Source organism: Thunnus thynnus, chromosome 1 (genome assembly GCF_963924715.1).
Source record: "Thunnus thynnus chromosome 1, fThuThy2.1, whole genome shotgun sequence".
NCBI classification, from domain to species: Eukaryota; Metazoa; Chordata; class Actinopteri; order Scombriformes; family Scombridae; genus Thunnus; species Thunnus thynnus.
Window position 1 is genome coordinate 40,186,025 of NC_089517.1, and position 22,185 is coordinate 40,208,209.

Genomic DNA, 22,185 nt, shown 5'->3' on the forward strand with positions numbered 1-22,185 from the left:
CCATGAAATTTCAATGCCTTATAACTTGACTCCACGTGGTCTGATCTTTTCCAAATTTCATATGCTTGTTAAGAGTCCCAATCTGAACACATGTTCAGTCTCATATTTAGCGAAAGTCATAGCGCCACCTACTGGCAACAGGAAGTATCATGCGTAGTACTTTGTCTAATTACTCCTAGGAAATTTGGCTGATGCACCTGAAATTAAGTCAGCTAATAAACAAGACCTTGGTGATGCTACATTTGGCAGCTCATGACCCAAAACTGAATGCTGTTACCATGGCGACACATCCTTCGCCATGAAATATCATACTGTTTTTCAGGGAGAAGGGATTGCTCTACAGTCATGAAACTTGACACACATGTCTAGAGTGATGTCAGCTCAAATCCTATGTGGTCGCTTTGAATGGGCGTGGCAAAATGGCTCAACAGCGCCCCCTTTAAACTTTCAAAATTGCAGCCCCGCCTTCCAGATTAACGTAGAAAGATGAAATTCACAGGGCACATGTATAATGTCAACACGCACAAAAAAGCCTCTTGAAGCCTTATTGGAAGTGGAACAGGAAGTCGGCCATCTTGAAAAAAATGATACATTTTCGCCTTTTCTTGGCCATTTCGCATACCTTGTATTTTAAAGAACTCCTCCTACAGAATCCATGGTAAGGACTTCAAAATCAGTGTGTGTCATCTAGACTAGTGTATGATCATGATGGTTTGGCCGTGGCGTGGCGTTGAGTTTTGATGTTTCGCCATGACAGAGGAAATTGATATAACTTGAGTGTACACGGTTGGATCTGCCTCAAACTTTACACAACAAGTCACTGACAAAAGCCCTTCGACTGAGCGTCACTTCGACATGCGCTGGGGTGCGAGGGCCCGATCATCGCTGCTTGCAGCTTTAATTATTATTATTATTATTATTATTCCTCCGAAACAAACGCATTTTTGAGGGCCTAAACATGCACGAAAACTCATGAAAATTTGCACAGATGTCAGGACTGGCGAAATTTTCGATATTTTATGGGTCTCGAAATAAAGCGGGACAAAATGGCTCGACAGCGCCACCTAGAAAGTCAAGAAAATTGAGCCCCTCGATACAGATTGTCGTAGGAGAACGAAATTCGGTATGCATATGTATCATGACCAGACGCACCAAAAAGTCTCAAGGACACATAGCCTAACTCCAACAGGAAGTCGGCCATTTTGTATCAAAGTTGAAATTTTGCACCGATTTTGTCATTTCCAGCCCGCATACTTTAACGAACTCCTCCTAGAGATTTGACCCCAGGACTTTCAAATTCGGTCCGTATCATCTACAGGCATAGGAGATTAAAAGTTGTTAAAACAATTCTCATTAGTCTTTCCTAGGGGGCGTGGCTGGGCGGCGAATTTCGATCCTTCGCCATGAAAAATGAAACGGCTATAACTCCGGCATACATGATCCTAAGAGAGCCAAACCTTTTGTGCTTCATAAGAGTCCTGCCCTGAACGGGTCCATGTGACAATACAGGATATGAGTCATAGCGCCACCTCCTGGCAACAGGAAGTTACATGTTTTACGCTCTGACGCCCTGTGGGCAGCACGGTGATGGAATCCAGCTGAAATTTACTGAGAATAGCCTCAAGACCTTGGAGATCTTATATTATGAAGTTGGTGACCCTTCGTTGAAAGGTGTTGCCATGGCGACGCGGCGAATTTCGATGTGACGCCATGAAATTTCAATGCCTTATAACTTGACTCCACGTGGTCTGATCTTTTCCAAATTTCATATGCTTGTTAAGAGTCCCAATCTGAACACATGTTCAGTCTCATATTTAGCGAAAGTCATAGCGCCACCTACTGGCAACAGGAAGTATCATGCGTCGTACTTTGTCTAATTACTCCTAGGAAATTTGGCTGATGCACCTGAAATTAAGTCAGCTAATAAACAAGACCTTGGTGATGCTACATTTGGCAGCTCATGACCCAAAACTGAATGCTGTTACCATGGCGACACATCCTTCGCCATGAAATATGATACTGTTTTTCAGGGAGAAGGGATTGCTCTACAGTCATGAAACTTGACACACATGTCTAGAGTGATGTCAGCTAAAATCCTATGTGGTCGCTTTGAATGGGCGTGGCAAAATGGCTCAACAGCGCCCCCTTTAAAATTTCAAAATTGCAGCCCCGCCTTCCAGATTAACGTAGAAAGATGAAATTCACAGGGCACATGTATAATGTCAACACGCACAAAAAAGCCTCTTGAAGCCTTATTGTAAGTCGAACAGGAAGTCGGCCATCTTGAAAAAAATGGTACATTTTCGCCTTTTCTTGGCCATTTCGCATACCTTGTATTTTAAAGAACTCCTCCTACAGAATCCATCGTAAGGACTTAAAAATCAGTGTGTGTCATCTAGACTAGTGTATGATCATGATGGTTTGGCCGTGGCGTGGCGTTGACTTTTGATGTTTCGCCATGATAGAGGAAATTGATATAACTTGAGTGTACACGGTTGGATCTGCCTCAAACTTTACACAACAAGTCACTGACAAAAGCCCTTCGACTGAGCGTCACTTCGACATGCGCTGGGGTGCGAGGGCCCGATCATCGCTGCTTGCAGCTTTAATTATTATTATTCCTCCGAAACAAACGCATTTTTGAGGGCCTAAACATGCACGAAAACTCATGAAAATTTGCACAGATGTCAGGACTGGCGAAAATTTCGATATTTTATGGGTCTCGAAATAAAGCGGGACAAAATGGCTCGACAGCGCCACCTAGAAAGTCAAGAAAATTGAGCCCCTCGATACAGATTGTCGTAGGAGAACGAAATTCGGTATGCATATGTATCATGACCAGACGCACCAAAAAGTCTCAAGGACACATAGCCTAACTCCAACAGGAAGTCGGCCATTTTGTATCAAAGTTGAAATTTTGCACCGATTTTGTCATTTCCAGCCCGCATACTTTAACGAACTCCTCCTAGAGATTTGACCCCAGGACTTTCAAATTCGGTCCGTATCATCTACAGGCATAGGAGATTAAAAGTTATTAAAACAATTCTCATTAGTCTTTCCTAGGGGGCGTGGCTGGGCGGCGAATTTCGATCCTTCGCCATGAAAAATGAAACGGCTATAACTCCGGCATACATGATCCTAAGAGAGCCAAACCTTTTGTGCTTCATAAGAGTCCCGCCCTGAACGGGTCCATGTGACAATACAGGATATGAGTCATAGCGCCACCTCCTGGCAACAGGAAGTTACATGTTTTACGCTCTGACGCCCTGTGGGCAGCACGGTGATGGAATCCAGCTGAAATTTACTGAGAATAGCCTCAAGACCTTGGAGATCTTATATTATGAAGTTGGTGACCCTTCGTCGAAAGGTGTTGCCATGGCGACGCGGCGAATTTCGATGTGACGCCATGAAATTTCAATGCCTTATAACTTGACTCCACGTGGTCTGATCTTTTCCAAATTTCATATGCTTGTTAAGAGTCCCGATCTGAACACATGTTCAGTCTCATATTTAGCGAAAGTCATAGCGCCACCTACTGGCAACAGGAAGTATCATGCATCGTACTTTGTCTAATTACTCCTAGGAAATTTGGCTGATGCACCTGAAATTAAGTCAGCTAATAAACGAGACCTTGGTGATGCTACATTTGGCAGCTCATGACCCAAAACTGAATGCTGTTACCATGGCGACACATCCTTCGCCATGAAATATGATACTGTTTTTCAGGGAGAAGGGATTGCTCTACAGTCATGAAACTTGACACAAATGTCTAGAGTGATGTCAGCTAAAATCCTATGTGGTCGCTTTGAATGGGCGTGGCAAAATGGCTCAACAGCGCCCCCTTTAAAATTTCAAAATTGCAGCCCCGCCTTCCAGATTAACGTAGAAAGATGAAATTCACAGGGCACATGTATAATGTCAACACGCACAAAAAAGCCTCTTGAAGCCTTATTGTAAGTCGAACAGGAAGTCGGCCATCTTGAAAAAAATGGTACATTTTCGCCTTTTCTTGGCCATTTCGCATACCTTGTATTTTAAAGAACTCCTCCTACAGAATCCATCGTAAGGACTTAAAAATCAGTGTGTGTCATCTAGACTACTGTATGATCATGATGGTTTGGCCGTGGCGTGGCGTTGAGTTTTGATGTTTCGCCATGACAGAGGAAATTGATATAACTTGAGTGTACACGGTTGGATCTGCCTCAAACTTTACACAACAAGTCACTGACAAAAGCCCTTCGACTGAGCGTCACTTCGACATGCGCTGGGGTGCGAGGGCCCGATCATCGCTGCTTGCAGCTTTAATTATTATTATTATTCCTCCGAAACAAACGCATTTTTGAGGGCCTAAACATGCACGAAAACTCATGAAAATTTGCACAGATGTCAAGACTGGCGAAAATTTCGATATTTTATGGGTCTCGAAATAAAGCGGGACAAAATGGCTCGACAGCGCCACCTAGAAAGTCAAGAAAATTGAGCCCCTCGATACAGATTGTCGTAGGAGAACGAAATTCGGTATGCATATGTATCATGACCAGACGCACCAAAAAGTCTCAAGGACACATAGCCTAACTCCAACAGGAAGTCGGCCATTTTGTATCAAAGTTGAAATTTTGCACCGATTTTGTCATTTCCAGCCCGCATACTTTAACGAACTCCTCCTAGAGATTTGACCCCAGGACTTTCAAATTCGGTCCGTATCATCTACAGGCATAGGAGATTAAAAGTTATTAAAACAATTCTCATTAGTCTTTCCTAGGGGGCGTGGCTGGGCGGCGAATTTCGATCCTTCGCCATGAAAAATGAAACGGCTATAACTCCGGCATACATGATCCTAAGAGAGCCAAACCTTTTGTGCTTCATAAGAGTCCTGCCCTGAACGGGTCCACGTGACAATACAGGATATGAGTCATAGCGCCACTTCCTGGCAACAGGAAGTTACATGTTTTACGCTCTGACGCCCTGTGGGCAGCACGGTGATGGAATCCAGCTGAAATTTACTGAGAATAGCCTCAAGACCTTGGAGATCTTATATTATGAAGTTGGTGACCCTTCGTTGAAAGGTGTTGCCATGGCGACGCGGCGAATTTCGATGTGACGCCATGAAATTTCAATGCCTTATAACTTGACTCCACGTGGTCTGATCTTTTCCAAATTTCATATGCTTGTTAAGAGTCCCAATCTGAACACATGTTCAGTCTCATATTTAGCGAAAGTCATAGCGCCACCTACTGGCAACAGGAAGTATCATGCGTCGTACTTTGTCTAATTACTCCTAGGAAATTTGGCTGATGCACCTGAAATTAAGTCAGCTAATAAACAAGACCTTGGTGATGCTACATTTGGCAGCTCATGACCCAAAACTGAATGCTGTTACCATGGCGACACATCCTTCGCCATGAAATATCATACTGTTTTTCAGGGAGAAGGGATTGCTCTACAGTCATGAAACTTGACACACATGTCTAGAGTGATGTCAGCTAAAATCCTATGTGGTCGCTTTGAATGGGCATAACAAAATGGCTCAACAGCGCCCCCTTTAAAATTTCAAAATTGCAGCCCCGCCTTCCAGATTAACGTAGAAAGATGAAATTCACAGGGCACATGTATAATGTCAAGACGCACAAAAAAGTCTGTTGACGCCTTATTGTAAGTTGAACAGGAAGTCGGCCATCTTGAAAAACTGGTCAATTTTCGCCTTTTTTTGGCCATTTCGCATACCTTGTATTTTAACGCACTCCTCCTACAGATTTCATCGTAAGGACTTCAAAATCAGTGTGTGTCATCTAGAGTAGTGTATGATCATGATGGTTTGGCCGTGGCGTGGCGTTGAGTTTTGATGTTTCGCCATGACAGAGGAAATTGATATAACTTGAGTGTACATGGTTGGATCTGCCTCAAACTTTACACAACAAGTCACTGACAAAAGCCCTTCGACTGAGCGTCACTTCGACATGCGCTGGGGTGCGAGGGCCCGATCATCGCTGCTTGCAGCTTTAATTAGGGCCCGAGCACCTACCGGTGCGAAGCCCTATTGAAACTGAAGGAATTATTATTATTATTATTCCTCCGAAACAAACGCATTTTTGAGGGCCTAAACATGCACGAAAACTCATGAAAATTTGCACAGATGTCAAGACTGGCGAAAATTTCGATATTTTATGGGTCTCGAAATAAAGCGGGACAAAATGGCTCGACAGCGCCACCTAGAAAGTCAAGAAAATTGAGCCCCTCGATACAGATTGTCGTAGGAGAACGAAATTCGGTATGCATATGTATCATGACCAGACGCACCAAAAAGTCTCAAGGACACATAGCCTAACTCCAACAGGAAGTCGGCCATTTTGTATCAAAGTTGAAATTTTGCACCGATTTTGTCATTTCCAGCCCGCATACTTTAACGAACTCCTCCTAGAGATTTGACCCCAGGACTTTCAAATTCGGTCCGTATCATCTACAGGCATAGGAGATTAAAAGTTATTAAAACAATTCTCATTAGTCTTTCCTAGGGGGCGTGGCTGGGCGGCGAATTTCGATCCTTCGCCATGAAAAATGAAACGGCTATAACTCCGGCATACATGATCCTAAGAGAGCCAAACCTTTTGTGCTTCATAAGAGTCCTGCCCTGAACGGGTCCATGTGACAATACAGGATATGAGTCATAGCGCCACCTCCTGGCAACAGGAAGTTACATGTTTTACGCTCTGACGCCCTGTGGGCAGCACAGTGATGGAATCCAGCTGAAATTTACTGAGAATAGCCTCAAGACCTTGGAGATCTTATATTATGAAGTTGGTGACCCTTCGTCGAAAGGTGTTGCCATGGCGACGCGGCGAATTTCGATGTGACGCCATGAAATTTCAATGCCTTATAACTTGACTCCACGTGGTCTGATCTTTTCCAAATTTCATATGCTTGTTAAGAGTCCCGATCTGAACACATGTTCAGTCTCATATTTAGCGAAAGTCATAGCGCCACCTACTGGCAACAGGAAGTATCATGCATCGTACTTTGTCTAATTACTCCTAGGAAATTTGGCTGATGCACCTGAAATTAAGTCAGCTAATAAACGAGACCTTGGTGATGCTACATTTGGCAGCTCATGACCCAAAACTGAATGCTGTTACCATGGCGACACATCCTTCGCCATGAAATATGATACTGTTTTTCAGGGAGAAGGGATTGCTCTACAGTCATGAAACTTGACACAAATGTCTAGAGTGATGTCAGCTAAAATCCTATGTGGTCGCTTTGAATGGGCGTGGCAAAATGGCTCAACAGCGCCCCCTTTAAAATTTCAAAATTGCAGCCCCGCCTTCCAGATTAACGTAGAAAGATGAAATTCACAGGGCACATGTATAATGTCAACACGCACAAAAAAGCCTCTTGAAGCCTTATTGTAAGTCGAACAGGAAGTCGGCCATCTTGAAAAAAATGGTACATTTTCGCCTTTTCTTGGCCATTTCGCATACCTTGTATTTTAAAGAACTCCTCATACAGAATCCATCGTAAGGACTTCAAAATCAGTGTGTGTCATCTAGACTAGTGTATGATCATGATGGTTTGGCCGTGGCGTGGCGTTGAGTTTTGATGTTTCGCCATGACAGAGGAAATTGATATAACTTGAGTGTACATGGTTGGATCTGCCTCAAACTTTACACAACAAGTCACTGACAAAAGCCCTTCGACTGAGCGTCACTTCGACATGCGCTGGGGTGCGAGGGCCCGATCATCGCTGCTTGCAGCTTTAATTAGGGCCCGAGCACCTACCGGTGCGAAGCCCTATTGAAACTGAAGGAATTATTAGGGCCCGAGCACCGACCGGTGCGAAGCCCTATTGAAACTGAAGGAGTTATTATTATTATTCCTCCGAAACAAACGCATTTTTGAGGGCCTAAACATGCACGAAAACTCATGAAAATTTGCACAGATGTCAGGACTGGCGAAAATTTCGATATTTTATGGGTCTCGAAATAAAGCGGGACAAAATGGCTCGACAGCGCCACCTAGAATTGATCCCCTCGATACAGATTGTCGTAGGAGAACGAAATTCGGTATGCATATGTATCATGACCAGACGCACCAAAAAGTCCCAAGGACACATAGCCTAACTCCAACAGGAAGTCGGCCATTTTGTATCAAAGTTGAAATTTTGCACCGATTTTGTCATTTCCAGCCCGCATACTTTAACGAACTCCTCCTAGAGATTTGACCCCAGGACTTTCAAATTCGGTCCGTATTATCTACAGGCATAGGAGATTAAAAGTTATTAAAACAATTCTCATTAGTCTTTCCTAGGGGGCGTGGCTGGGCGGCGAATTTCGATCCTTCGCCATGAAAAATGAAACGGCTATAACTCCGGCATACATGATCCTAAGAGAGCCAAACCTTTTGTGCTTCATAAGAGTCCCGCCCTGAACGGGTCCATGTGACAATACAGGATATGAGTCATAGCGCCACCTCCTGGCAACAGGAAGTTACATGTTTTACGCTCTGACGCCCTGTGGGCAGCACGGTGATGGAATCCAGCTGAAATTTACTGAGAATAGCCTCAAGACCTTGGAGATCTTATATTATGAAGTTGGTGACCCTTCGTTGAAAGGTGTTGCCATGGCGACGCGGCGAATTTCGATGTGACGCCATGAAATTTCAATGCCTTATAACTTGACTCCACGTGGTCTGATCTTTTCCAAATTTCATATGCTTGTTAAGAGTCCCGATCTGAACACATGTTCAGTCTCATATTTAGCGAAAGTCATAGCGCCACCTACTGGCAACAGGAAGTATCATGCGTCGTACTTTGTCTAATTACTCCTAGGAAATTTGGCTGATGCACCTGAAATTAAGTCAGCTAATAAACAAGACCTTGGTGATGCTACATTTGGCAGCTCATGACCCAAAACTGAATGCTGTTACCATGGCGACACATCCTTCGCCATGAAATATCATACTGTTTTTCAGGGAGAAGGGATTGCTCTACAGTCATGAAACTTGACACACATGTCTAGAGTGATGTCAGCTAAAATCCTATGTGGTCGCTTTGAATGGGCGTGGCAAAATGGCTCAACAGCGCCCCCTTTAAAATTTCAAAATTGCAGCCCCGCCTTCCAGATTAACGTAGAGAGATGAAATTCACAGGGCACATGTATAATGTCAAGACGCACAAAAAAGTCTGTTGACGCCTTATTGTAAGTTGAACAGGAAGTCGGCCATCTGGAAAAACTGGTCAATTTTCGCCTTTTTTTGGCCATTTCGCATACCTTGTATTTTAACGCACTCCTCCTACAGATGTCATCGTAAGGACTTCAAAATCAGTGTGTGTCATCTAGAGTAGTGTATGATCATGATGGTTTGGCCGTGGCGTGGCGTTGAGTTTTGATGTTTCGCCATGACAGAGGAAATTGATATAACTTGAGTGTACATGGTTGGATCTGCCTCAAACTTTACACAACAAGTCACTGACAAAAGCCCTTCGACTGAGCGTCACTTCGACATGCGCTGGGGTGCGAGGGCCCGATCATCGCTGCTTGCAGCTTTAATTATTATTATTATTCCTCCGAAACAAACGCATTTTTGAGGGCCTAAACATGCACGAAAACTCATGAAAATTTGCACAGATGTCAGGACTGGCGAAAATTTCGATATTTTATGGGTCTCGAAATAAAGCGGGACAAAATGGCTCGACAGCGCCACCTAGAAAGTCAAGAAAATTGAGCCCCTCGATACAGATTGTCGTAGGAGAACGAAATTCGGTATGCATATGTATCATGACCAGACGCACCAAAAAGTCTCAAGGACACATAGCCTAACTCCAACAGGAAGTCGGCCATTTTGTATCAAAGTTGAAATTTTGCACCGATTTTGTCATTTCCAGCCTGCATACTTTAACGAACTCCTCCTAGAGATTTGACCCCAGGACTTTCAAATTCGGTCCGTATCATCTACAGGCATAGGAGATTAAAAGTTGTTAAAACAATTCTCATTAGTCTTTCCTAGGGGGCGTGGCTGGGCGGCGAATTTCGATCCTTCGCCATGAAAAATGAAACGGCTATAACTCTGGCATACATGATCCTAAGAGAGCCAAACCTTTTGTGCTTCATAAGAGTCCCGCCCTGAATGGGTCCATGTGACAATACAGGATATGATTCATAGCGCCACCTCCTGGCAACAGGAAGTTACATGTTTTACGCTCTGACGCCCTGTGGGCAGCACGGTGATGGAATCCAGCTGAAATTTACTGAGAATAGCCTCAAGACCTTGGAGATCTTATATTATGAAGTTGGTGACCCTTCGTTGAAAGGTGTTGCCATGGCGACGCGGCGAATTTCGATGTGACGCCATGAAATTTCAATGCCTTATAACTTGACTCCACGTGGTCTGATCTTTTCCAAATTTCATATGCTTGTTAAGAGTCCCAATCTGAACACATGTTCAGTCTCATATTTAGCGAAAGTCATAGCGCCACCTACTGGCAACAGGAAGTATCATGCGTCGTACTTTGTCTAATTACTCCTAGGAAATTTGGCTGATGCACCTGAAATTAAGTCAGCTAATAAACAAGACCTTGGTGATGCTACATTTGGCAGCTCATGACCCAAAACTGAATGCTGTTACCATGGCGACACATCCTTCGCCATGAAATACAATACTGTTTTACAGGGAGAATGGATTGCTCTACAGTCACGAAACTTGACACACATGTCTGGAGAGACACCAGCTAAAAACCTATGTAGTTCCTCTTAATGGGCGTAACAAAATGGCTCAACAGCGCCCCCTTTAAAATTTCAAAATTGAAGCCCCGCCTTCCAGATTAACGTAGAGAGATGAAATTCACAGGGCACATGTATAATGTCAACACGCACAAAAAAGTCTGTTGACGCCTTATTGTAAGTTGAACAGGAAGTCGGCCATCTTGAAAAACTGGTCAATTTTCACCTTTTTTTGGCCATTTCGCATACCTTGTATTTTAACGCACTCCTCCTACAGATTTCATCGTAAGGACTTCAAAATCAGTGTGTGTCATCTAGAGTAGTGTATGATCATGATGGTTTGGCCGTGGCGTGGCGTTGAGTTTTGATGTTTCGCCATGACAGAGGAAATTGATATAACTTGAGTGTACATGGTTGGATCTGCCTCAAACTTTACACAACAAGTCACTGACAAAAGCCCTTCGACTGAGCGTCACTTCGACATGCGCTGGGGTGCGAGGGCCCGATCATCGCTGCTTGCAGCTTTAATTATTAGGGCCCGAGCGCTGACCAGCGCGAAGCCCTCTTGTTTCCAAAGGAATTATTATTATTATTATTATTATTATTATTTTTAGGGCCCGAGCGCTGACCAGCGCGAAGCCCTCTTGTTTCCAAAGGAATTATTATTATTATTATTATTATTATTATTTTTTTTTTTTTTATTATTATTATTATTATTACAACTCTTTGACCTCAAATAACTTCTACAAACGTGTACCAAAACTCACCGAAATTGGCGTGCACGTCAGTTCTGGTGAAAATCGCAGATTTTATGCGTCTCGCAAAAAATGCGGGGAAAAATGGCTCGACAGCGCCACCTAGAAAATTAAGAAAAGCGAGCCCCACGATACAGATCGTCGTAGAACAATGAAATTTGGTGTGCTTATATATCATGACCAGACACACCAAAAACTCTCTTGGAGCCATACCCTAAATCCAACAGGAAGTCGGCCATTTTGGTTCAAAGTTGCCATTTTCAGGCCAATTTTGCCGTTTTTAGCCCGCATACTTTAACGAACTCCTCCTAGGGATTTGACCTGAGCAACTTGAAATTCGGTCAGTATCATCTACAGACCTGGGAGATGAAAAGTTATCAAAACGGTGAGTTTTCGACATTGCCGAGGGGGTGTGGTCGGGCGGCGAATTTCGATCCTTCGCCGTGAAAATTCAAACGGCCATAACTCCGGCATGCACGATCCTAAGAGACCCAAACCTTTTGTGCTTGGAAAGAGTCCCGTCCTGAACACATTCCTGTGTCAATATTGGATGTAAGTCATAGCGCCACCTACTGGCAACAGGAAGTTACATGTTTTACACTTTGACGCTCTGTGGGTTGCACGGTGATGGGATCCACCTCAAATTTACTCAGAATAGCCTTAAGACCTTGGAGATGGTATATTATGAAGTTGGTGACTTTTCGTCGAAAGGTGTTGCCATGACGACGCGGCGAATTTCGATGTTTTGCCATGAAATTTCAAAGCCTTATAACTTGACTCCACATGGTCTGATCTTTTCCAAATTTCATATGCTTGTTAAGAGTCCCGGTCTGAACACATTGTCAGGCCCATATTTAGTGAGAGTCGTAGCGCCACCTACTGGCAACAGGAAGTATCATGCGTCGTTCTTTGTTGTATTACTCCTAGGAAATTTGGCCGATGCACCTGAAATTGACTCAGCTAAGATGTAAGACCTTGGTGATGCTACATTTAGCAGGTCATGACCCATGACCAAACGCTGTTGCCATGGCGACACATCCTTCGCCATGAAATACGATGCTGTATTTTAGGGACAAGGGATGGGTTTACAGTCACGAAACTTGGCACACATGTCTGGAGCGACACCAGTTAAAATCCTGGATAGGTCATTTACATAGACGTGACAATATGGCTCAACAGCGCCCCCTTGAAAATTTCATGAACGTAGGAAAATGAAATTCGGGAGGCTTATGTATCATGTCAAGACGCACAAAAAAGCCTCTTGGAGCCATATTGTAAGTCCTACAGGAAGTCGGCCATCTTGATAAAAGTGGTCATTTTTCGCGTTTTTTTGACCATTTCGCATACCTTGTATTTTAACGAACTCCTCCTACAGAATTCATGGTAACGACTTCAAAATCAGTGTGTGTCATCTACAGTAGTGTGTGATCAAAAGTTATCAAAAGATTTACTTAGCATTGAAGCGTGTGGCCGTGGCGTGGCGTTGAGTTTTGATGTTTCGCCATGACAGGTGAAAGTCCTATAAGTTTAGTGTAAATGCTGGAGTCTACACCAAACTTTACATGTTTGATAAGACTCCCAGCCTGAATACGTCTGGGAGTCTTAGAGCTGGCCCTAAGCCAGAATTTAGGAAGGCCAGTGGCTGGCCCCGACACTGTACAAAAAACTTCGGTTTGCAAAGAAACGCAGTGCAACACACAATATCTGCTGGGATGTGAGAGCATGACTACCATTGGTAATGTTGCAAATGTAAAGACGGCTTAGGTTGTGTATGTAGATGATGGACTGTGACGTGAAACGGTACCGCTCAAAAAGATAATGGCTGGAAATGCTAGAACATCTATGCGCGGTCTGATAACCATCTCTCGACGAATATTTAATTCTCTGCGCAGTAATGCTGCACCTTCATCCACGGGATCGTTATCAAAAGGACATGCCATGTTAGTGAAAAAAAGTCGCCACTTACTGTGCCTAATGGACCTCTAATATACTGACTCTGATTTTTTTTTATTTATTTATTTATTTTTTTTAATGATTTTTTGAAATGACAGACGGCAGAACTAGGCTACGCCAAAACTCGCCTGCTGCCTGAATGAATGAGGAAATCAAATGGAGTGTGTGGCTCTGAAAGAGGGCGGAGACTGAGAGAAACTCGAGGTTCGTTGAGAAAAACCTGGTTCTGACCAGGTTAGATTCATAGAGTCTGTTGCTACGGTAACTGACCGAGAGCTTAAGTTACCCCTCTCTCTGAAACAGGCTAGAGTTATCCCTCTTTCTCTGGTTTGAGTTACCTCCCTTTTTGAAACGGAAAACTCAGAGTTTCCCTCATTTCAGGGTTAACAGACTCTGAGTTTTCACTAAACCTGCTTTGTAAAACGGACCCCAGGTCTGGGGACATCAATATGCCCGTGACAGAAGCCCTTCACCAGCGCCGAGCCCCGACATACGCAAGGACGCGAGGGCCCGATCATCGCTGCTTGCAGCTTTAATTATTATTATTCTTACAACTCTTTGACCTCAAATAACTTCTACAAACGTGTACCAAAACTCACAAAAATTGGCGTGCGCGTCAGTTCTGGTGAAAATCGCAGATTTCATTGTTCGATCTCTCTACGACATTCCTACGGGCCGTGGTGGCCGTTTTAGATACATAGGTGGTGCTCTCAACACATTTTGGCACTTTGGGGGTTAATTTTTACATCTTATCCAATTTTTCACCAGACTTGATGTGCGTGCCAAATTTGGTGAGTTTTTGAGCATGTTTAGGGGGTCAAATTTAGGGTTGAAGTGGCGGATTAATAAAGAAAGAATAAGAAAGAAACAAACACACGAAATACAATAGGGTCTTTGCCCCTTGGGCTCAGGCCCAAATTAAAGCTGCAAGCAGCGTTGAATGGGCCTTTGCACCCTTGCGCACTTCGGGTTGCGGCGCAATTGAAAGGCTTCTGTGACGGGCATGTAGATGTCTTCAGACCCAGGCTGTTCTCAGACGGTACAAGAAGGAGATAAAAATCACTTCCTTTGTCCACTATTTTGCTCGCTGTTGGGACTGCTTTACTGAAATTTTGTAGGGGGCGCTATTCAGCCAGTTTGCATCACTGATGGAATATTGTCATGTACACGTGTTCAGGCCGGGAGTCTTATCAAACATATAAAGTTTGGTGCAGATTGGAGCATTTACAATAAAGTTATAGCAACTTCCTCTGTCATGGTGAAACATCAAATCTCAGCAGTGTGAGGATGAGAATTTTCTGCAGGGTGAGACATGGCTGCCTTGCTCACACCTGTGTCATAAAAATCATGCATGTTTTGTGCCCATTCACTTGAATTTCAATTAGTAAATTGAAAACCCTTGATGAGTTTGTGTGTAAAACAAATTAATTTCCTAATTTTCATCAAGTCTATTTTTAGAAATGTAAAGACTTTTAACTAGGGATGCACGACATTGGATTTTTGCTGATATCCAATATGCTGATATTTCCAACTCATTGTGGCTGATTGCTGATGCCGATATATGCACATATTTTTACCAGCTGGCTGAGGAGGCTATTATGCATGTAAGCATAGATTATACTATGATCCAGAAAGACAATATATGAAGGAAGAACTTAGGAAGACTGGAGTTCAGTAGCTCAGCATTGAAGTTTTTCCCTCATATTGGCTATAGTCTCTCTTGATCATTAGTACAATATATGATTGCGTGTATAATAGTCTCCTCAGCCAAGTGGGAAAAAATATGTGCATATATGAACATTGGCAGTTGGCAAAAAAGTAATTGTGTTAAATAATCGTGATCCAATATTGAACATGATCATCGTGATTATGATTTTTGTCATAATCGAGCACCCCTAAAAACAACATAAATTGTGATTTACATACACACACACACACACACACACAACAAGAAGATTAAATATGTAAGTGATAAATTGTAAATGGTATATATGTAAATATGTAATGAATTGTTTTCTTTAAGAAACTGTTACTTGGACATTTTTCAGTGTGCTCCTAAAGTTATATGTGTGCTCCTAATTTTATTCATTTAGGAGCACATGTACTCCTTGAAAAAAAAGTAAGGACTGAAAACTGCTGTTGGATGTGTAGAAATACTAAATAACTGGAGTGTGGTGCAATCCAAGGGCTTCTGTCACCGGCATGTAGATGTTTTCAGACCTGGGCTGACAGGTCTGACTTTACCTATCCCCCCCCCTCCCATTCTCTCTCTCCCTCTCAGCTGGTTCTTCCCTCATATAGGCTATAGTCTTTCTTGATCATTAGTACAATATATGATTGCATGTATAATAGTCTCCTCAGCCAAGTGGGAAAAATATGTGCATATATGAACATCAGCAATTGGCAAAAATAACAGTCCAAAAAGTAATCGTGTTAAATAATTGTGATCCAATATTGAACAAGATAATCATGGTTATGATTTTTGCCATAATCGAGCAACCCTAAAAACAACATAAATTGTGATTTACATACACACACACACACACACACACACACACACACACACACACACACACACAGATTTTAAATATGTATGTGATAAATTGTAAATCTTTATGTAATCAATTGTTTTCTTTAAGAAACTGTTATTTGAACATTTTTCAGTGTGCTCCTAAAGTTATATGTGTGCTCCTAATTTTTTTTTCATTTAGGAGCACGTACTCCTCGAAAAAAAGTAAGGATTGAACGCTGCTGTCAGATGTGTAGAAACACTAAATACCTGGAGTGTGAGGATTGAACACTGCTGTCAGATGTGTAGAAACGCTAAGTAACTGGAGTGTGGCACAGTCCAAGGGCTTCTGTCACAGGCATGTAGATGTTTTCAGACCTGGACTGACAGGTCTTACTTTACCCATCTCCCCCTCCCATTCTCTCTCTCTCCCTCTCAGCTGGAGAGAAGGACTTCAGAGTACTCTTCTTGTGAAATATCCTCATAAATCCCATGACTTACAAATCTTACATTAAAAATCATGCCTTTTGTAGGAATTTTCGTCGTATCCATTGATACAGGTTTGAAAGTGGTCGGACTTATAGTTTAGACGCCAGATGCCCCAGTTTGACACAAAGTCTATGCCCAGAGATTGCCTCTCCATTGGTTTACATTGTAAGGGGTGATGTTGCCCTTTGGGCTCAGGCCCTAATTAAAGCTGCAAGCAGCGTTGAATGGGCCTTCGCGCCCTTGCACAAATCGGGCCGCGGTGCAGTCACCTACGCTTCTGGGAACCAAGAAAAGTTTGGAGATGATCAGTGTGAGAGCCTTTTGACACACAATACTAACCAGTTTCTCTCTGTGAACCCACCCCTCTGTTTATCACAGATAATTATGAATTATGAAATCAAGCTATTGTTAACCTTAATCAATAATTCGGGCACCAACTGTTGGATCTGTGAGGAACACAGTTGTTTATTTGCAATAATTATCAATTATCAAAGATAATTAACTAATTATAACAATTAATAGAATTATTAATATGAACTAACAAATATGGGGCACCACCCGGAAACTGGGACCAATAACCAAACAAGGTAGAGTTCGCCTAGAATGTTATCTGAGAGATAAACATTCAAGAGTGAACAAAGAAGGGTTGAATTCGAGCTCTAACTCCTTCAATCAGCCACTTTTCACAATATGTTACACACAATAATGACAAAAGAACTTCTCTTCAAGGATATAACAGTGTTTATTAAACAAAGCAAAAAGCACATTTTGGCACTTTGGGGGTTAATTTTTACATTTTATCAAATTTTTCACCAGACCTGATGTGCGTGCCAAATTTGGTGAGTTTTTGAGCATGTTTAGGGGTCAATTTTAGAGTTGAAGTGGCGTATTAAAAAAAAATAATAATAGGAAAGAAACAAACACACGAAAAACAATAGGGTCTTCGACCTTTGGGCTCAGGCCCTAAAAATGTGATTTTCAATGTAAGATTTGGCCAAAGTCATGGGATTTCTGAGGATATTTCACAGGAAGAGTACTCTGAAGTCCTTCTCTCCAGCTAAGAGGGAGAGAGAGAGAATGGGAGGGGGAGATGGGTAAAGTAAGACCTGTCAGTCCAGGTCTGAAAACATCTACATGCCTGTGACAGAAGCCCTTGGACTGTGCCACACTCCAGTTACTTAGCGTTTCTACACATCTGACAGCAGTGTTCAATCCTTACTTTTTTTCGAGGAGTACGTGCTCCTAAATGAAAAAAAAATTAGGAGCACACATATAACTTTAGGAGCACACTGAAAAATGTTCAAATAACAGTTTCTTAAAGAAAACAATTGATTACATAAAGATTTACAATTTATGACATACATATTTAAACTCTGTGTGTGTGTGCGTGTGTGTGTGTGTATGTAAATGACAATTTATGTTGTTTTTAGGGGTGCTTGATTATGGCAAAAATCATAATCACAATTATCATGTTCAATATTGGATCACGATTATTTAACACGATTCATTTTTGCCAACTGCCGATGTTCATATATGCACATATTTTTTCCCACTTGGCTGAGGAGACTATTACACATGCAATCATATATTGTACTTGTCCTGTCCTCTTTACATGCCTTGCATAAATAAAAGTCATAAAAGGCAGATAAGTCCATCCCCAATTACCACACAGACAGCGATGAATCCAGTTGATGCTCTTTAATGTGGCAACTGGCAGTAGGGTAAAACTGACAAAGAAAAAACATACAATCAACAAAGAGTCAAAAATCTTGTTATAAGAAAGATAAAATCAGTAGTCTAAATCAGAAATAATAACTATATTAAACCTTACAAAGAACTCCTGAATGTGCTAAAAGATATGCTACAGGAAGCATATTACGGCTGTAATGTATATCATGTATATTTCCTCAATTAAAGCTGGCCAGAACATGTGGCTGACATGAACACATTATCCAGATTTCCAAACTTCACACATACCATACAAAATATATACAAATTGTGACAATACACTCATATATAAACAAATGATGAACCCAAACTCTGTTATAACATACCGACGATGCTTTCAAAGCTCAAGATGTCCAGATGGAGCATGTGCTTTTCCTGGGTCTAACATGGAGTACTGCCCCTGCTGCATATTGATGATGTCATAGAGATACACCTCATGTGCTGCAAACTACTCCCATAAAACTCACCAGCAGATGGTGCTAAACAAAATACAAACTGCTGACAAATTACCAAACTAATAAGGCAGAGCACTCCCCGCCTGGTATCCCCAGATACCACAAATGTTTTCAAAGTTCACCTCTGGGGAGAAAGTCACACTCTCCTAGCTGTCAGGGGAGAGTAGCAGGATTACTTCAGTCACAGGTCTGAGGAACAGCTTTGTTCCATTCCGTGCATTGATCCTAACCTCAACCTTACGGACTCTTCCGTCTTTGCTGGGAAATACTTGAGTTATCAATCCTAAAGGTCAGTCATTTCTTTTTACTTGGTTATCTCTCATGAGCACCACGGATCCAAGTACAATGTTTGGCCTACTGAATGTCCATTTCTTTCGTGACTGCAGGGTACACAAATACTGTTTACGCCATCTGTCCCAGAAGGTATTAGCAAGGCTTTGCACTTGCTGCCACTGTCTCTTGTACAGGTCTTTGCTGTCAAACTCACCTGGAATAATGGGATGAGAGCCACACTGCTGTGTCAGCAGTGTGGCAGGAGTGAGAATAAATGGATCACTGGCATCTGTGGACAGAGGCACCAGAGGTCTGTTGTTCATGATGGCCATCACTTCAGCCATAAAAGTGGTGAGCACCTCATGAGTGAGCCTGGAAGGCCTTGACTGGAGAAGCATCGAGTCAAGGATTTTGCGGGTGATGCCAATCATCCTCTCCCATGCTCCTCCCATATGAGAGGGATGAGGTGGGTTGAATGTCCAGATGCAGCCCTTTGCTGCAAGGTATCTCTTCATCGCATCTTCGTCCATATTTGAAAAGATCCCTATGTCCTTGCATGCTCCAATGAAATTTGTTCCCCGGTCAGAACGGATGTGTTTGACTGGCCCACGGATTACGAGGAACCGTCTCAGAGCATTTATAAAACTTGAGCTGTCCATGGACTCTATGACCTCGAGATGGATAGCTCTGATGCTAAAACAGGCAAATAAGACGGCCCATCTCTTACTCTCAGCATGGCCACCCCTTGTAAAACGTGCTGAGATGGTCCAGGGTCCAAATACATCAACACCAACATGTGTGAAAGGTGGTTCCATGCTGAGCCTATCAGGAGGTAAGTCAGCCATTTTCTGGACCTCACAAGTCCCCGAAGCTTACAGCAAGTGATGCACTCGAAGATGAAACTGCTTACACACCTTTTGGCACCCACAATCCAGTAACCAGCTGAGCGAAGAGCACCCTCGGTAAAATGGCTTCCTTGATGTTGTGACTCAACATGGTAATGTTGCACAAGAAGGGATGCAACATGATTCCGTCCAGGAATGATTAGAGACTTTTTCTCCTCATATCCCAACTTAGATTCCTGTATGCGTCCTCCAACTCTCAGTAGGCCATCCCCATCAATAAATGGTTCTAACTTCCACAGAGAACTGTCCTTGGGGATATCTCTTTGGCTCCTGATGCACTGTATTTCTTCAGCATACGTTTCCTGCTGCACAGACCGAATGATGACATTTCTGCTCTGAGTAAGTTCCTCTACCATATACGGTGTCTCGCAATGATGCCATCCCTTACAGCTTTTCGCTGGATCTTTTTAAGTCTTCTTGAAGAGGCATGCAATATGTCTGAGACGAGATATGGCACGAACAAGAACCTTCCAGGTCGAAAAGCACTCAAAGCACTGCGAGTCTAGATGACTTTCATGGGTGGTGGCAAGCACTGTCACTTGTGGGCGAATGTCCTTATCCTGTTCTGGGTCCAGGAGTTCAAAGATAGATTTTTTGTGAAGAACTTTCTCCGGCTGAGATAAGAACACAGGCCCAGTAAACCAGATGGTGTCTTTCAGATGGGCTGCAGAGATGAACCTTGTGGCATGGTCCGCAAAGTTGTGTTCAGTGGACACATAACGCCATTGTTGTGGCTGTGTTCCTCTCCTGATTCTTTGGATCCAATTGTTGACATAAACGTAGAATCTCCGCTTCTCATTGTAAATGTAGCCTAAAACTACTTTGCTGTCGTATAGAAGGTGACAGTGTCAAACTTGATGTCAATCTCAGAGGTTATAAGCTCTGCCATGTCCACAGCCATCACTGCAGCGCACAACTCTAACCGAGGTATGGTTTGTTCTGGACGTGGAGCCCATCTTGCCTTGCCTAATACAAAGCCTGTGTGGCAGTTCCCCTCTGCATCTGAGATTTTTGAATAGGCAACTGCAGCTATTGCCTGTTCCGAAGCATCTGAAAAGACAGAGTTCTTTGTGCTGGGCCTCTGTAGGAGACTTGGCATCTTGAGATGCTGAAGCTCTTTCAAGGATTCTCTCCACTTTTCCCACTGTTTCTCTTTGTTTGGTGGTAACGGAGCATCCCAATCACTTGTTTCCATTGAGAGTTCTCTCAGTAAGGCCTTGCCTTGTATGGTGACAGGTGCTACGAATCTTAATGGATCGTACAAGCTGTTCACTGTTGATAACACTCCCCGGCGAGTAAAGGGTTTCCTTTCTTCCGCCACCTAGAACAGGAACGTGTCTGTCTTCAAGTCCCAGCAGAGTCCAAGACTACGCTGAATGGGTAGTGAGTCAATGCCAAGATCCAGATCTTTAAGGTCGTTGGCACGGTCCTCAATGGGAAAAGCCTCCATAACATCTCTGCTGTTTGAGGCTATTTTATGTAGTCTCAGGTAGGAACATGCCAGCATGTTCCGTGTTCTTTTGAGCAAGTCGATAGCAGCCTCTGGAGTGGGTAAGGACTCTAGCCCATCATCAACATAAAAGTCTCTATCAAAGAACTGCCTTGCGTCATCATCAAACTCTTTTTCCCCTTCCTCAGCAGCCCGTCTGAGACAGTGGATGGCAACAGCTGGTGATGGATTATTTTCGAAGACGTGCACTTTCATGCAATATTCTGTGATGTCATTTTCCAGGTTGTTGTCTTCGTACTAAGGAAATCTCAAATAATTTCTGTCTTCTTGCTTGACAACAAAACAGTGGAACATCTGTTGTATGTCCGCTGTGATGGCAATGGAGTCTTTGCGGAAGCGGATAAGTACCCCAAGAAGACTATTGTTGAGGTCTGGGCCAGTCAGGAGGATCTGATTCAATGAGACTCCCTTGTGTTGAGCACTTGAATCAAAGACCACCCGAATCTGGCTTGGTTTCCTTGGGTGATACACTCCAACGGAGGGGAGGTACCAACATTCTTCATTTTCCCCAAGGGGAGGCACTAGCTCTGCATGACCACCGTGAAATATCTTCTCCATGAATGAGATGAAATGCTCCTTCATCTCAGGTTTCTTGTTAAAGGAGCGGCGTAGTGAAAACAGACGGTCTGCTGCTAGCGACCTGTTATTTGGAAGACGAGGTCATGGCTCTCTGAATGGAAGAGGAGCGACCCAACTGTTGTCCTCATTTTTATAGACTCCTTTCTCCATGGTCTTTAGAAAGAGCATATCCTCAACTGAAGGGCCCATCTTATCATCATTCTTTGTCTGTTGAAAGACGCTACATCCCAGGTGCTCTCCATAGTCCTCACAGTTGGGACCATCCACTTAGGCAGGTAGAGGAAGACCTGGGGCCTTGCTGCTGTACCACTTTTCCT

General features: G+C 43.1%; 1 protein-coding gene across 1 annotated transcript in view; it reads right to left on the minus strand.

Annotated features, from left to right (window-relative positions):
* The window catches only part of aldh1a3 (aldehyde dehydrogenase 1 family, member A3), a 111,898-nt gene that overhangs the window by 47,213 nt on the left and 42,500 nt on the right, over positions 1 to 22,185 (minus strand). The gene's annotated exons all lie outside the window — the stretch shown is intronic.